A 12,398-nucleotide genomic window follows, 5' to 3' on the forward strand; every position below is an offset into this window, starting at 1 on the left:
CTGAGCACAGAGCCCAATGTGGTACTCAATCCCATGACCCTGAGATCATGACCTGAGTTGAAATCTAACCGACTGAGCCACTCAGGTGCCATGATAGTTCTATTTTTAATTTTGTGGGGAACCTCTATACCATTTTCCATAGTGGATCCTGTCTGGCTGTGATTTGACATAAGTACATTTGGGACATTTCCTCTAGGCCAGAAGAGAAACTGAAGGCTGGTGAATGGGCCTATGGTTTTGGAAAGGTGAGAGAGAGAGCACTGATGGTGTTGCCAAAGGTCCAATGAAGTTAGAGGGGAGGGTTCCATTTTAGACCCTCACAGGGAAGCTTCATGGCAATTGGGTAGGTCCTGAAGCATGGGCAGTATCTGCATGACCAAGATCTCTCCACACTATTGACTTTGAGGCCGGTTAATCCTTTGTTGTGAGAGGCTGTCTCGGGTATTACAGGATGTTCAGCAGTATCCCTGGCTTCTACCCACTTGGTGCCAGAACTTCCTCTACCCCTGTGTGACAACCAAAAGTGTCTCTAGAGCTGCCAAGTGTTCCAAATGGGTGCAAACTTGCTTCCAGTTGAGTATCAATAACATAGTCAAAGGTGAAGGAAAAGGATGTTTCAGACAAAAGGATCCCTTTGAAGGAATGTAGAGAAGTGTGACTCTGTGAATGTTGGAGGATGGTGGTGATGGTAAAGAGAGGAATATGGCAAGAGAAGCTAGAAAAATACTTTTGGGCCAAGTTGAAAGCCTCACTAATAACATTGCTAATCAATGGGACTTGATTTTTCAGGGAATCAGAGAGCATGCAATTTGGGAGAAGAGTGGTTGGAAGAGGAATCTGCTAGAAGTACAGACATGGGAATGGCAGAGGGGGAGTGAGGCAGGAGATGGGCTCCAGCCTAGTGTGGGTATAGCGGGTCTGCTCAGTGAGGGTGGCTGGGGGAGACACCCCCAGAGAGATCAGAAACTTGGTGATGACTAGCAAGTGGAGGGTAGGAGAGAGGAATCACATGGGTGAGAAAAAGCTTATTGGACAAAAAAGCATAACATTGACTGAGGTAAGGAGATGTAGAAGAAGAGGAGGAGATCTGACGTTTAAAAATGAATTCTTAGGGCAGCCCGGTGGCTCAGTGGTTTAGCGCCGCCTTGGGCAGGGCCTAATCCTGGAGACCTGGGATCGAGTCCCACGTCGGGCTCCTTCCGTGGAGCCTGTTTTTCCCTCTGCCTGTGTCTCTGCCGCTCTCTCTCTCTCATTAATAGATAAATAAAATCTTAAAGAAATAAAAAATAAAAATGAATTCTTAAACACTACTTCTATCTGTGTCTCCATGGGGGGCACACAGGAGTGACTCAGATGCTTCCCCTATGGACTTTGAACTACCAGTTACTGGGTCAGGTGGAACAATGCACCTGTTTGGTAGAGCAAAGACAAGGTTTGAATAATAATAATAATAATAATAATAATAATAATAATTATAATAATAACAACTACCATTTATTTAGCACTTACTAGGTTCCAGGCACTGAGCCAATGTTTTGCACACTATCTCATTCAATATTTGAACAACCTGTGAGATAGATTCTCTTACTTCCACATTAAAGGTTATTTTATTCATCACATATTTATTAAGTGACTGCTATGTGCTGTGCCCTGTTTTAGGCACCCAGGACATATCAGTGAATAAAACAGTAAAACACCATGCCATTGTGGAGCTCACACTTTATGGAGAAACCAAAATGGGGAAACCGGTTCTTAGTGAGTTGAGGTAACCTGTGAGTCTAGACAGCTGGTGAGTGCTGGAGCGAGAGGTAGGCAGCAATGCACCCTCTGTGCTGGCTGTGGTTGGAGACCCCTCAGTAGACATCCCCAGAAAACTCCTTTGCAAGGCAGGCACAGAAGAGGAAAGATTGCCTGGTGCTGTCACATAAGATTTTTGAAGTCCAGAATCCAGATTTGAGGACGGGGTGGGTGACTTCCTCAGTGACAGAGTTCTTGAATTATCTGGAGTGCATATCCTTTTTGGGGGCTTCCAGGCCTGGGATGTACCAGCAGTGTACTCACAGCTTTATGCAGCTCTGAGCAGCAGGTGTCTCACTCCTGTTAGGTTGCCATGACCCCAAATTTTAGTCAAGAGACCATAAAAAATAAGGGAGACAGTAGAGAGCTGTGTCCATCCACTTTACATGTTACCTCACATACTTAACACTTTATACTTTCACACTACTTACTAGCTGCCTTGGGAATTAACCAAATAATGTTCAGTGTAAACTAAGTCCAGATGCATCATTCTTGTACATCCTTGAGCCCAGAGCAGACTCTTTGCTCTGGTGTAGCTCATTTGCTTAAGTTTCTCTGACCACACCCCTCCTCCAAGTCAGTTGAGAAGGACAGACATTGGGTAGAAGCTTTGTTTTCTCAAGCAGAACAGGACAGGAGGAGCAACCACTTTGTACTGTGCAGGCCTCAGGGGCCTGTGGTCTGAGGGTTTTATCTGTGATATAATATATCCCAACTGGATTTTTCTAGAGCTATGGCCTCGGTTCACACTGTTTGTGGTGTTCACTGCCCAGAACTGGGGACAAAAGCCAAAATGATTGGACACAGAATATGTAAAACCTGGCCTTGGGGCCCCGTAAATTGAACTTGGGAAGATTTTGGCCATAGTATGTATAAGACACAATGAAACAATGATTAAATGTTTGTTCACACACTAAGTCTGGAGTGGACTACATTTACAGTATGACCCCGGCCTAACAACATCATGAGAAACCTAGGATGCTTCATTCTTTCCATCCTACCACCTTGATGTCACCTTCATTCTCAGGCATGTGAGCAAAATGGCTCCTGCCATTAATTCTCATCAGCAATGACCAGAGAAAGAGGAAAGATTTCTCTTTGTTCCCCTTTCTTTGTTTTAGAAATAAGAAAACTTTCCCAGAAGTCTGTAGCAGATTTCACTCTCACATTTAATTGGTTAGAATTGGGTCACAATCTCATTCCTGAACAAAGCCTTGCCAGGAGGAATGGGGCCATCATGATTGGCTTATAGACCAACCAGAGTCGCCATGTGAAGATGGACTTGGCAACAGCTTCCCCTGAAGCACATGGCTATGTGAAAGATGGTAGATGCTGGAACCCAAACTCATTTCCATGTGAAGGATGAAGCGAGGTGGGCTATAGTCTAGGATGGGTAAGCAAGAGCGTTCTCAATAGCTCATGATCTAGCTCCCACAAGTTCAGTGTTCTCGGTACCTCTAGAGATGGGAAACAATCAGTCTTGTATCTTCCCTTACTCAGCCTTACCCTGAGGCCTCCACATCTGATGTACTTGGACTTTGCCAGCTGGAGACCTTTTTTTTCTTTTTCTTTTTAAACTAGTTCTAACCTACTCTGTACTTAGGAACGGCCTTTCTTCCAACATGCTCCAGGCATTTTACAGACTAGATGACCTCCGCCCAGAGGATCACTATCTTCCATTTAAGGAGATGGTGTGAGGGTCATGAGGCAGCCCCAAAGGCCCAATCTGGACCTTCCTCCTCCTGGCTTCTCCAACAGGAGTGATAGGTCTGAAAGGGCCCAGGCTCTCTGTGGAGGCCTCTGGATGCAGAGGTGTGGTCTATTAACAAAAGCTTCCTTTGTGCTGACTGGAGTTTCTGGAAAAAGTTGGCTCCCCAGAAATCTTGGAGAGGTACTCAAGCAGAGTACCTAGATTGCCTAGAGGTGGAGTAGATTAGAATGGCTGAAATCAGTATTTGTTTTCTCGGCTCCATTCTGGTTTCTGCTCTTACCTTTGGGCAGCACACTGGTGGGCCATTGGATTCTCTCAAGAAATGTTCAGTCTCTTCTCTGGCTGGTCAACATGCTGGGTGTGGGGCATAGAGCCATGAGCAAGACACAGCTCCTGGCCTTGAAGAGCTCACAGATTGGGGAGGAGAAAGACTCGAGGAACAGGCAATTGCCACATAGCAGGATAAATGTGTCAGACCTCCTCTGCTGGGTGCTGCTCCCAGGGAGAGGTGTTGTTTAAGCCAAGTCAGAAGGAACAAGGGAAACTAAATATTGCCTATATCCAAGAAAGACCATGTCTCCACTGAGATTTCTTAAAGTTTGTGGAATATTAATTCCATAGGATGGTAGTTAGAAAATCACCCGGGGAAAAATGAGCTGGGATAAATTTGGGAACCAACAGAGTAAGCAGTCTGGAGGACCCCACAGGTCTTTTAATAAATGTTCCAGTGAGAACCATGAATCTCTCAGAGGGATGTGGAGCATACATTTCCCAATCACACTTGACCACAACATCCTTTCCCCCCATCCCTCTCAGAGGAGTGATTCCAAGTTTGAGAACTTAGAGCATTGTAACAAAATTGAGGTGTAGGTCAGAGAGGGGGTCATAGTTCTGCTCAAAAAGCTCCTGGGGCAAGCTTTTGATACAATAGCTGTGGTAATTTTCTGGTCTGTTTACATTGTGAGTGGACACTATGGTCTCCTTAAATGATTAAACTCGGACAATTAGAGTAAAAATATTCCTCTTGCTGTGGATAGTTTAGCAGTGGGCATGTGGCTCCATTTTTTGGCCAGTGGGATGAGAGGAGAAGTGTGCTTAGGGTTTAAAGGGAAGGTTTTCTCCTTTAGGAAAGAGAAAATGGGAAGAGACAGCTGCTCTTCTTCCTCTAGGCATGTTCTCTCTGCATATGATGGCTAGAGCTGTGAGGACAACTTGCCACCAGCCAGAGGACAAAGCCAATCCAATACCTAGATGGCAGAGTAGAAACTGAAGCAATCCAGGTCTTTGATGACAAGGTTGAGCTTCTGATTAACCACCACTGGAGCCTATTCTGTCTATTGACTTAACTTGGACTTCTTATTATATAACAATACATTTCCTTGTCTTTTGACTAGCTTGAGTCCAGACCTTTCTGTTATTTGCAATCAGAAGCCTCCCGGGTAGGGACGCCTAGGTGGGTCAGTTCTTTAAGCGTCTGCCTTTGGCTTAGGTCATGATCCCAGGGTTCTGGGATAGAGCTCCATGCTCAGCAGGAAGCCTGCTTCTCCCTACCCCTGCTCATGCTCTTTCTCTCTCTCTCACTCACTCTCTCTCAAATAAATAAAATCTTAAAAAAAAAAAAAGAAGAAGAAGAAGCCTCCTGGCTGATGAACTTTCTTTTTTAAATTTTCTCATGAAAATTTTCTGCTGCCATATTTAGTTGTTTTCTTTATCAAGGTTCATAATTTGGATTCTCAGAGTATAGGTAGAGCTGCCCTGGACTCAAGTGTCCGAGGCAGCAGGTGGCATATTAGTGATGGACAAAAGCAGGACCAAGCCTCAGCTGGTGTAGGCAAGCAGGAGATGGTTGTGGGCTGACATTCCAGCAGGGCTGGTAAACGTGTGATTGAAGAGCTGCAGGTAGGCTGCAGACACCTACCAGAGGCAGCTGGAGCTCAGAGAGTCGAGGCAGGAAAAGGAGAAGGAGCTTGCTTCACTGGCTGGCCTGCACCCTCATTCAAGGTTGGCATGCCTCCCGCACCCACACATGCTCCTTCTAGGGTCACCTGAGTGACATGGGCAGGCCTTTGGCTGCTTCCACAGCTCTTTCCCCAGTTCTCCTGCCTTTGACTTCAGTAACATCTTTGTCCGTTACTGGCCTTGTTCCTATGGTATCACATTTTGTTTTATGAGTGGCTCAAATTCATTTTTATACATATTCAAGGAACTTGTTTTTCAAAGGTCTATTGACACGATTTATTGCCAATTGTAATCATTACCATCCTCACCATTTTTAAGTGTACAACTCAGTGGTGTTAAGTATGTTCCCATTGTTGCAAAATAGACCTCTAGAACCTTTTTATCTTGTGTGGTGGCTAATTCTGTGTCATCTTCATTGGACTGCAGGGTCCCCTGATTACACGTGACTTCTGGATATGTCTGTGAGAGTGTTTCTGGATGACATTAACATTTGGATTGGAAAACTTGGTAGAGTAGATTGCCCTCCCAGTGTGGGTGGGCATCACCTAATCGCGTGAGGGCCTGAATAGAACAACAAAAAAAAAAACAGAGAAAGGAGGATTTGTCCCATTCTTGCCTGCCTGCTTGAGCTGGGACATTGGTCTTCTGTCACCTTTGGACTGTGTTTACCCCATTGACCTTCCTGGGTCTGCAGCTTACAGATGGCAGATTATGGGGTTTTTCAGTTTGTATGATCAAATGAGCCAGTTCCTCCTAATAAATGTCTCTCTCTCTCTCCTCTCTTCTCCCTCCCCCGCTTCTCTCTGGAGAGCCTTGATGAATCCATCTTACAAAATTGATACACATTAAAAAACTGCCCTTTGCCCCCTTCCCCCTAGCCTCTGGTAGCTACCATTCTACTCCCCATTTCTATGGATTTGACTACTTTGGATACCTCATATAAGTTGAATCAATTAGGTGTTTGTCTTTTTGGACTGGCTTATTTCACTAAACATGATGTCCTCAAGGTTCATCCACACTGTAACATGTGAAAGAATTTTCTTCCTTTCTAAAGCTGAATAATAGTCCATTGTATGTAAAGACCATATTTTGTTTATCCATCCATCTGTTGATGGACATCTGAGTTGTTCCCACCTCTTGGCCATTGTGCCTTGGTGTCACTTTTACCTACTGTTGTGACTGATGTGTGGGTTTCTAGTTGTGTTGCCCAGGGCTCATTTTAACCAGATTTCTCTGGTGTGGCCAGTGGAAGGGAATGTTCAAGAGATACCGCAGTCTCCTAAGGATGGTCTTGCTAATGGAGTTTTCAAGAGAATCATTTATTTCGGGGGAAAAAAAGCAAACGAAAAACCAGAGAACCCACATGTGTTCAACCTATAGCCAATCCAAAATGTATCAAGTAAAAGATGAATATCTTTCCTTCAGTGTAATGATTCAGCTTAATTCTACTCTGTAGGCATAACTGCGGCTGAAAGGTAAGCACATTTAAAGATTCATTTTCTTACCAATAAAAGGTAATACAAGCTCAGTATAAATTTTTTTTTTCAGTATAAAATTTTTTAAGAAAAGCAATAATGGCTACCATTTAATGAGGTCATATTTTGTGCAGGGCCTTCGACCAGAGACTCTAACGATATTCTTTTTTTTTTTTTTTTTAAGATTTTATTTATTTATTCATGAGAGACACACAGAGAGAGACAGGAGACACAGGTAGAGAGAGAAGCAGGCTCCATGCAGGGAGCACGATGTGGGACTCGATTCTAGGACCCCAGGATCACATCCTGGGCCTAAGGCAGACCCTCAACCGCTGAGCCACCAGGTGTCCCACGACATTCTTTTTCATCTGCACAACTCCATGAAGTAGGCATTTGTAATATTTCAGGCGAGTTGCAGAGTGGTGGGAAGGCACATCCCCAGCACTGCCATTGTGCACACACCTCAACGCAGGACCCAATTTGTTCACCCTGAATGTGAGAGTGATCGAAGGCTCAGAAGCAGCCCACCCTGACAAAGCTTGCCCTTTGTCCTGAAGTTCCTACAGGCCGTGCAGTTGCCACTGAAGATCTCTGCACTAGCAGAGGCCTGTCAGAGTTGGAAAAACAGCTAGATCTTGCCCCACTGCTGTCCTTTTACACTGCGGCTTACAACATCATCCTAGAAAAACCTAAACTAACAACCTTTGTATTTCTAGTAAAGACAGTGTTTACAAACACTGGGTTTTCTCCGGTTCTTGAGCCAAATGGGTGGCGTAACCAGGGCCACGGAGCAAGGCTTCTCCTTTTCTCTGGAAAGCCTATTTCCCTCCATCCAAGCCCAGAAGCTGGTTTCATCCCCTTCACCTTGATGGCCGGGATACAGATTTTGAGCTGATGTCAAATTCATTTTCGTGTGTGTGTATGTGTATGTGTGTGTGTGTGTGTGTGTGTGTGTGTGTGTGTTTGCAGGTGAAGCAACTGAGCCTCAGAGACGTTTAATATTTTGCCTAAAGTCAGACATCTAGCACGAAAAAGTTAGAGATCAAAATTGAAGTGGTGGTAAGTTAAGGTACATGAAATGCAGATGTGTTTTGGACTTTGCAAAGTCCCTTCTCGTTTTTGAGTTTCATTTTTCACATCTGAGCTGGGTATAATAGTAAGTACAAGGATAGTTGCAGGAATTAGAAGTAATATATGTAAAGCACCAAGCACAATGCCTAGCTCTTGGTAGGTGGTTCATAACTGCTGGTGATTATAACTGTGCTGCCTGACTCCCAAATCTTTGAGCTTTTCTTGGAACAACAATACCTCTCTCACAGAAATGTAAAAATATAGGGGGAGGAAAAAAAGACAAAGAGAAAAAAAGTTTTTCTGGTTGCACCCTGCTACTCCCAGCGCCAGGACGAAAAGCATTGGCTTTTGGTGATTTTCCTCATTCTGCCATTTCTTTCTAGGAAGCATCCCCTGTAGTTTCCTAGATTGTTGTTTATTATTTCCTTTTCACTTTTCATCACATGCTGGTGCCAACTTTAGTGTCTACTTCTTACCATTGAGGGTTTTGGGAGAAGGAGCAGCCCTGGCGACAAGAAGCCTCTGTGGCCAACAGCCCTTTGGGAAGTGTGGGCCTCTCCAGAGTGGCAAGTGAGAGTTCACTAGAGCGATCTTCATTCCTTCATGCTTTGAACTGGTTCTTTTTCAGAGCTGGAGCTGCTCCCTGGCATACTAGAGTCTTGACCTTCACCATGACTTTGTACTCTTGTGTTTGATGGCAGATACTTCCTCCTCTGAGATAGCTCCCCATCCCTCTATCTGCCCCCGACCCCACTCCGGTCAGCAATGCCCCTGCTCCTCCAGCCAGGACCCTGACCTGACACTGACCCCCAGCTAAGCTCTTTCAGCACAGCTTTTTGCTACCACTTTGGGATCTCTCACCCCACCCACCCTTCAACTTAGCTCTTCTCTAGCTCAAATTTTCCAGGGGTCTCCAGGCTCTTTTTCTTCTCCTTGGTCTCTGAGAAGAATTCTCTCACATCTCCAAAGTTTCTCTCACCTCTTCTCACCTCCTTTAACACAGATCTATTCAGGGCCCCTGGGGGCTCAGCGGTTGAGCTTCTGCCTTCATCTCAGGGCATGATCCCAGGGTCCTGGGATCAAGTCCTGCATCAGAGTCCCTGCAGGAAGCCTGCTTCTACCTCTGCCTGTGTCTCTGCCTCCATCTCCGTGTCTCTCATGAATAAATAAATAAAATCTTTAAAAAAGAAAGATCTGTTCACTGCTTAGCTCTTGAATACAGGTTAAGAGCATGTATCTTGACTATTTTTTCCCAATTATAAAGTATATTTGCTTCTAAAAACAGAGGGCAACAACAATAATAGTAAAGATAACAAACCATTCCTTTAACCTTCCTTCTTCTTCAAGTCATTTCTCCTATCACCAAAATTACTAAATGATTAGGCAATCTCCTCCACTCCTTCCTTTTATCCTGACTTTTGCCTTGACACTATAATGGAATTCCTTTCTTGAGAGGCACTAAGGACCACATTCTTGCTAAATCTGCTGGCTTTTCTCTTTGTTCCTCACCTTAATCAATTCAACAGATACTATTAAGGCCCTTGGCCTGCTAGGTATTGAGGCCACTCCTAGAGCCAGATCCAGCCCTTGGGCCCCAGTAATGCAGTTTCGTGGCAGGTGGTCTTGTGGATCAGCTCTTCTTCCCTTCCCTTTCTGACACCATGACTCTAGATTTTCCTCTTTCCTTTCTTATCCAATGGAAATTGGATCCTTTTCTGTGTTCTTTACTGGTATCCTGGACTGACATTCCTGCCCTGTCCCTGAAATGGAAGCATTCACGAGGTTAACTTTTTGGCTCCTTCCTCTCCATTCCCTTTTGGCATTTGCCTTCAAGAGTCACCTCAATTTCACTGCCCCTGACTCTCCTCCTGCCAATTTGCTATCTCATTGAAATCTTTATAGCTTGCTAGATAGTCCAACTCAGATGCTCTGCATGTAACTCCTACTTGAAATGTCCAACACTGAGCTCATCCTTCCCTCACCTCTTAGGCATTTCCCCCCAGCATGTGGACCTCCTCTGAGAACTTCCTCCACTCCAGGTTGGGCTTGAAGGACACCATCCTGCACTCTGGGTCATAGCTGGTTGGAATGATAGTGGGTGTCCTGCTGCCCTGGATGAACTGGGACATGCTGCAAAGGCAGAGATGAAGCTGCCATCTTCAATTGTGTGTGTGTGTGTGTGTGTGTGTGTGTGTAGAAGAAAGGAAATCTGGTTTGTGAAAAGAGGCACAAGTGGAGTGAAGAGAGGCAGCAAAGAGATACCCTGCAGACTCTAGATGACTCAGCATCGCCAAGGAACAACATGGCCCTAGAAGTATTGCCCATTCCCAATTCCGGACCCTTGTAAGGTTCAGCTATACTATCTGCCCTTACATTTTGAGATATAATCCTATATTTTTAGAATAAATTCTCCCTTTTCTACTTGAGTCAGCATAAGTGAGCTTCAAATGAAAGAGGCTTGACTGTAACACCCTCCAGCCCAGACCTTCATTGGATTAAGATTTCCCTTACTGGTTGGAACTATCTTCCCTCAGTATTCAGGCTGAAAACCCTCATGTTATCTTTGGCACTTGCCTTACCTCATCCCAACTCCCATCATCTACCATTACCTGACTCCTTCTTTCCACTCCTCCCATCACACCTAGGTTATTACCTCTTAATCAGACAACTAGGAGTGCCATCACTTCTTATTTGTCTCCTGCTCTGTGGATTATATAGACGCCATACTTTCTATCAGTATGCCCCTGTACTTTCTCATCACCATGCCTTATTGGGGCTGCCGGGAGACCACCCTCCCTTCTTTTTTTACTCATCCATCATACTCCAAACTAAACATCTTCTTCACTGATGGGCTTCTTCCCCAACCAGTTAACACTGTGTCTGCCTCCAAGTACCCATTACCCTTCCTACACCTTTCTCTAGGCACTTCTCACATTCTGCTTCTTCTGAGATTTATGGGTGTCTCTCTGTATCATTTCTCCCATTACACCACTAGCTCCTTGAAGGTCGAGATTTGATCCTGTTTATTTGTTCTTTCTTAATACTTTGCCTCTCATCAATCAAAGAAAACTTGGTACTAGCTTCCTATAATCCACAGAAGCCAAAATGACTTCAAAAACATGATCGAGATCATGCTGCTCCTCTTCTTGAATCCTCCAGTGACTTTTTCTACACTTGGTGTTGCCAGCCTTGTCCATCCATCTAGGATCCTTGGACACACTAGGCTTGTTTCTGCTTTAGGGCTGTTGACTCCTAGTTCTCTCTGCCTGGAATGATTCTCCATCAGCTCTCTGCAGGACTGACTTTTACTATTACTCAGACCTCAGCTTTCATGTCACCTCTCAAGAGAGGTCTTGGGACATCTCCATCAATTCTGAAGTAAGTTACCACTCATTTCACATCCTATGTATATTTTCTACATGGCTCTTCTGTTTGCTTTTCTTAAAACAGCTTTATTGAGCTATACCTTATATACCATAAGAGGCATTTGTTTAAAGTACATCATTTAATTGATTTTAGTATATTTACAGAACTATATAACCATCATGATAGTCTATTTTAGGACATTTTTGGCACCCCAAAAAGAAACTTTCTATCCATTGGCAGTGCAGTAGCACCCCTCTCCCGACCACTTTACTGTTTGGCTTCTGGAAACTGCTAATCTGCTTTCTGTCTCTGTAGATGGGCCTGTTCTGGATCCTTCTTAGACATAGAATCATATAATATGTGGTCTTTGTGACTGGCTTCTTTTACATTTTGTATTGTTTCTGAGGCTCATCCATGTTGTTTCATGAATCAATACTTCATTCTTTTTTTGGTGCCCAATTCTCCTTCATTGTGTGGATATACTATGTTTTACTTACTATCTCATTAGTTGGTTGGACATTGGGTTGTTTCTGGTTTGTGCTTATTTTTCCTTCCCTCTCTGTGAAAGAAGAGAAGGACCTGCGTCTGTGTCATTCTCCATGATAAATCCACAAGCACATTCGTGGTGTAGTGACCGCATCCTCATGCAATGCCTCTGGGACACGAGTAAATGCACGGAATTGCTGGTACAGTGGAGCACACTTGCATTCCTAGGGTCTTGGACAGTGTCTAGCACAGAGGAGGTCTGCAAACCGCATTCTCTGAGCAGGTGGGTTGTTAGGTTGCAGAAGACAGTGGGCAGCAGCAGCTCTGCTGTCCATCTGTCTGCTTTCCCACCTCCTTCTGGTAATATACAGTTCTCCTACCCTTCACCCACTCTCGCCAGGCCTGAGCTGCAAGTGCCCATGTTCCTTGCCATAAAGAGAAAGCAGGTGCCAGGCAGAAGAGGAGGCCACTGTGTAAGGGGAAGCAGGAACAGGCAGACACTTGGGTTGTCAAGGAGAGTGCCAGACCTCTGG

At 44.6% G+C, this 12,398-nt stretch overlaps 1 protein-coding gene across 7 annotated transcripts in view; it reads left to right on the forward strand.

Annotated features, from left to right (window-relative positions):
- Positions 1-12,398, forward strand: part of LOC144295094 (uncharacterized) — a 63,767-nt gene that overhangs the window by 22,169 nt on the left and 29,200 nt on the right. The gene's annotated exons all lie outside the window — the stretch shown is intronic.

This window comes from Canis aureus, chromosome 23 (genome assembly GCF_053574225.1).
Source record: "Canis aureus isolate CA01 chromosome 23, VMU_Caureus_v.1.0, whole genome shotgun sequence".
NCBI classification, from domain to species: Eukaryota; Metazoa; Chordata; class Mammalia; order Carnivora; family Canidae; genus Canis; species Canis aureus.